This window comes from Panthera leo, chromosome A1 (assembly GCF_018350215.1).
Source record: "Panthera leo isolate Ple1 chromosome A1, P.leo_Ple1_pat1.1, whole genome shotgun sequence".
Taxonomy (NCBI): Eukaryota; Metazoa; Chordata; class Mammalia; order Carnivora; family Felidae; genus Panthera; species Panthera leo.
Window position 1 is genome coordinate 169,207,899 of NC_056679.1, and position 6,000 is coordinate 169,213,898.

Sequence of the window (6,000 nt, forward strand, 5' to 3'; positions counted from 1 at the left end):
TGTGTTGATCAAAATCTTTCTTAGTCTTTTATCCATAGTATTAGGTCTGGTGGAAGTCCACTGTTCCAGTCATTTGCAGCCCCGAAGTTTTTTAGAATTTCTCTATTTCATTTCTATTTGCATACAACCCTTTCTTGTCTGAGTTCACATCTTTAATCTTATATTTTGCTAAACAGTCAGTGGCAACAATATACACCTCCAACATTCTGTTTTCAAAACTTTTTCCCTGGAGTTACAGACTGCAGGCACTTTATCTGCTCCCTAATACCCTCAGTGATGGAGGTGTTTTAACCAAATGCTTTGGTATTGCATAGCATGGATCTCCATCTTTACAGAGTCTGAAATAAGTTGCTTCACCATTCATTGACCAACTGCTAAACCAGTGTCCTGTATTTACAATATTTTGTTACAAAAAAATCATGTATTAATTAGGCAACTCTAGATAATGTAACAGATAAAGACTAAACTGTTATGAAACAATCATTGGAAATCTATTCCCTGAAGACATAAGGTCCACCTAGTGGTGAGGGAGAGAGTTAATGGAGGAGAGGTACTTCTTTATACTGTAATTCAGTGACCCATGCTGATAGAGGAAGAGCCATCTTCAATCATGTGTTCCAAGTTTATGCTGAGAATCCCCACCAAAGAGTTAAAGAACTTTGACCAGCTGCATCCTGGTTAAAAGCAAAAGAACATGAAATGGGTAATTGAAAAAAGAAGGTATAAATACTCAACCAGTTACAGCCTGTGACATAATTTACTCTATTGGTTACACCTGTGGTTCTCATGCTGCTGAAACTTCACAAGTAACATCAACATCACCTAGGAACTAAATGCAAATTTTCATGCTGTATCCTAGCCTTACTGAGTCAGAAACATTGGGATGGGCCCAGTACTGTGGTTAATGAACCCTCTGGGTGATTCTAATGCAGGCTAGGATTTGAGAACCACTAGGTTTCAGTACATCAATATTGGGCTGAGAAGCGGGTGTGGTGATTGATAAGATTTTGTTTTTCTCCTTTCCTAGACAAACTAAATGTAGTTTATAGTAGCTGGTTTCGTGTGAAAGTTTAATCGTGACAAGAGTGTGATGGCTGCACTACGATAGACAATACTGACTGGCTTCTTCAGCCTTCATTAAACCTTATAACATAACTTCCTACGTTGGAGAAACTAGAAAGTTGACTTCACTTCTTAGATGTTATTGTTGCTAGGTTCCAGATGTGATTTAGGTTCTGCCAATTAGATACATCCATGTGAGATTTGCAAGGTGAAAATGAGTGTCTCAAGTCAATGTACTCTTTTACGGTTTTGGTTATTTCTGCTGCAATCCCAGGTTACAGGAAATAGAATTACCTCCATTAGCTGTGGCAGAGATACTAGTATCTGGTGTCCAGTTTTGTGGCAGTCCTGTTAGGGTTTGAAATATTCATTTTGTTGGCGTGGATTGTGGTGGAGGTGATGGGGCTCTGGAGCTGGGAACTATAGTCACCGTTTCCTTGCATTGCTGAACAGCTTTTGATTCTCTGTTTTTCTGGTCATGGCAAGGGCACAAGTTCTCTTGGTGACCCAGTTTTTCAGTGCAACTTGGGGGGTCATACTTGGATGACCAAAACAGAGCCTATTTCATCAACTCTACCAGCTATTTTGTATATCTTTTTTTTTTTTTTTTTTTTTTTGCTTAGACTTGAAAGCATGTATTAAGTTTTCTGAAACTGATTCTGAATGATAACGGTAAGGTGATCTGTTTTTTCTCTCTGGAAGCTTTTGGCACATTTTCCTTATCTTTTTTGTTCTAAAATTTTATAACAATTTGTTTTAAATGTGGAGTCTGTTTTGATTCATGTGCTCAGGCATTAAGTAAATTTTTTTCTGTATAAAGAACTAAATCTTTGAGCCCAGGGAAATTTTTCTATATTATTAGATAGCTAATTTCCTCCTCTCTCTTTTCTTGGCTCTTTAGATATATTCCAGTTCTTTTCTTTCACCCTTTCATCCTATTTTTCTCCAGATTTCTTAGAGCTCTTAAACTCTATCTTTAATTCCTTCCATTGAATTATTGTTTTCAGCCATCATATTTTTAATTTCTAAGTTTTCTCCCTTCTGGTGTTATACTGCTCTTTTTTTTTTTTTTTTGGGTATAATCTTTTCTTGAATCTTTCCAAAGTTTCTCCCTCTCCCCACCTTTCGTGAAATATGACTGACAAAATTATATACATTTAAGGCATACCATGTGATGTTTTGCTATACATACACATTGTAAAATGACTACCACAGTGAAGCTTATTAAGATATCTATCGCATCATATAGCTATGTTTCCTTTTTTTTTTTTTTGAGATATACCCTCTCAGCAAATTTCAAGTATACAATACATTGTTATTAACTATAGTCACGATGCTGTACATTAGGTCTCTAGAATTTATTTATATTATAATTAAAAATTTGTACCCTACTACAATTTTACTCCCATTCTTCCACCCCAATAACCACCCTCCTGCTCTCTATTTTACTGAGTTGAGTTGAGTTTCTACATTTAAGTGAGATCATGCAGTATTTATCTTTCTGTGTCTAGTTCATTTCACTTAGAATAATGTCCTCCAGGATCATCCACATTGTACAAATGGCAGGGTTTCTATATTTTTGATGCAAATATATATATACTTATATATATATATTTGCATCAAAAAATATATATATAATGGAATATTATTCACAGGTAATCATTCACTATGTTCTCACTTTCCCCAATGGGAGAAATTGTGGATTAAACAGATCTCTCTTGGCCCTAAGATGTGCTGCCTTGGGGGAGGGACATCATGGGTAAAGTGAAACTGTTCTTCTGACCTTCTTCAACACATGCATTCTTGGATTTTTTGCTCCAATGTTTCCATTGGACTCCTGGACTCCCACAAAGGTGCTCTGATCTGTGGGTGGTTGTCCAAAATCAGTGTTCTGTGGGGGAATGATAATAGCATACTCCTATTCTGCCATCTTACTGATCCCAAAGATTCTAATTAGAGGTTTATTTTATTGATTTTGAAGTTCCCTTCTGTTCTTTGAAGTATTTCTGTTTCCTTCAGTGTTGAATTTCACAGTATTTTAAAATCAGAATTCCTCTTTCTTGGGGCGCCTGGGCGGCTCTGTCAGTTAGCCGTCTGAGTTCGGCTCAGGTCATGATCTCCTGGTTGGTGGATTCAAGCCCCACATTGGGCTCTGCACTGACAATGCAGAGCCTGCTTAGGATTCTTTCTCTCCCTCTCTCTCTCTGCCCCTGTCCTGCTCTCTCTCTCTCTCTCAAAATAAATAAACTTAAAAAATCACTATTCCTCTTTCTTAATACAAACTTTCTTCACATATATGATAACCCTTGATTTGAAAATAATAAATTATAAGTTCAGGGAATGTGAATGAAGCTTGTTGAGTGGAAGACCTCACCTTAAGAGGCACTAGCTCTTTTGCTGAGAGAATCATAAATACTAAGATGCCAAAAGTTTGCTCTAAGGCCATCCAGTTTCTTCAGAGGAATGAAAACATATTTAACTTCTCTGTCTTCGAGAGACACTTGACTGTTTTATTTTTCTGCACAGAATTTCATATAGAACTACAATATAATAGCCATTAGCCACCTGTGGCTTAGCACCTGAATTGTAGCTCTTCTGAATTAAGACGCACAGAAGTGTAAGATACACAGCAGATTGTAAAGATTTAGTTCAGTAAAAAAGAAAAGAAAACATGTCAAATAAAAAGTATTAAATTTTTATATCGATTACATGTTTAAATAATATTTTAGGTATGTTGGGTTAATTAAAATATATCAACATTAATTTCACTGTTTCTTTTTATTTTTTAATTTGACTTTGATAGTATTTAAAATATACATGTGGCTCGAAGTATATTTCTGTTGCTCAGCATTAATATAGTAGAGCTTTCAGTGATCTTTCTTCAGTTCTGTATCTTCTGCTTTTCATACTACCAATACCTAGCTTTCTGAAATATCAAGTATCTCTGAGATTCTTTTCTTAAGTTTATTTATTTATTTGGGGTGGGAGGAGTGGAGCAGAGACAGAGAGGGAGAGAGAGAGAGAATCCCAAGAGAGAATCTGTACTGACAGTGCAAAACCAAATGTGAGGCTCAAACTCACCAACTATGAGACCATGGACTGAGCCAAAATCAAGAGTTAGATGCTTAACTGTCTGAGACACCCAGGCACCCCATCTCTGAGATTCTTTTAGTTTGCTAGTTTCCCAAGTCAGCTATACCTCCTTCCAAGTCTCCTTGAATTGTTAGCTTTTTTTCTGCTTAGCTCCAATCAGTCCATTCCTCCCTTTGATTTCTGTTATCTAAAATTTTTGAGATCTCATGTGCTGATGTCCTTATTCCCATTATCTTTCTAATTTAGGGTTTACATTTAAATTTAATATTACTTTCATGTAGATTCAGGAAGAAGAGGAAAGAACATGCTGTTATGAACGTACTCTTTGACACAATAGATTATTCCAGTCTAGAGGACATTCTCTGGATATATACTGTATGTGTCTTCAGCATTGCCTGGCACAAGCACTAAAAACAGGAGAGATTCGGTTAATTTCTAATGAATGTCATATTTGTAAAAGAAAGAAACTATACAGTTAAATGGAAAGTGATGAATTCTGTTTCCTTCTGATGGGGACTGTATCAGATAAGGTTGTAATTGACCAAAACTGGTTAATTGAAGAAAAAAAAAGAAAATTATGGAAAAGATACTCAGTAGCTATAGAGAAGTATAGAGAAGTGTAGAAAAGACTGGAGAAGCAAGCTTGGGAAATTGGTGGGAACAAACACAGGCTAGACATACAGAGTTATAGCCTGAGCCATGCTACCCAACCAGGCTGGTGAGAACACTGCTGTGACCCCACTGAGCACTGGATGATACAGACTACATCAGTACAGGATGATGCTCCATGGCAAGTCTGCCACTCAGAATTGGCTGCTGTTGTCACCAAATTCTTCCCTGCCTGTGCTTCTTTACAATTGCTAGCTTCTAAGTCCAAATCCCTGGAGGGGCCACCTGATTACTAGAGCCCAAGTCATACGCCAGTAAAGTGTAGGAAAGCAAGTATCTGGCATTTTCTGTGACTATAATGGGAATCTCTGCCTCCCCTTAAGATCTGTATCACAGGGAATTCCTCAAACAGGAAAGAGGTTGAGATTTGAGGCAGCCAGAAGAAATGATACAGATGATTCAAAAGAAATGACATGTCAGAGCAAATAGCCAATATTCAGAACCAACATTCAATATGACTTTTAGAAATGTAAATGCTTAGATGCCTCTAGAAAATATATTCTTCTAAGTATAGTAGTTGCAAAATGAACAAATAGGCTTTGAGATCTACAAAGCTATCAGCCAATTACTGAAAATATAAAAGATCTGAAGATTTAGAAGGAAGAGTTGGTACCATTTGGTTCAGCTTCTTACTTAATGTGGAAGTCCTTCTTCCCCAAGATCCATTTCAACATTTATAAAGTACTGGGGGAGCTCATTGAAACAGGGTTTCATTTCAATTCTAAATTGTTAGAAGTGGAATGTTAGAAATTTCCACCTTATATAAGATGAAAATTTCCTTCTTATAACATCCACCCATGAGACCTAGATCTGATGCCTCTAGTTACTTTGAACAGAGCACAGTAGTTAAAAGTTTTATTTTAACTACTGGAGTCAGACCCATATTTGATCCTGGCTTTGTTTCCTGCTGGCTGAATGACCTCTTTAATTCTTGTTTTCTACATCTCACAAAATAGGATTATAACAGCATCTACCCTAAAGAGTTATTGTCAACTATACGGAGATAACTTGGTGCTTAAATGAGTAACCAGCACATAGTGAGCATTAAATAAATATTAGTAATGATAATGATTGATTGATTGACAACAACAGCACTTCTGAAGTTGAAAATCAGCTGCCATGGAAATTTAGAATGATATTGGAGAAAGAACAATGACCTGATGTGAGATTTCAATT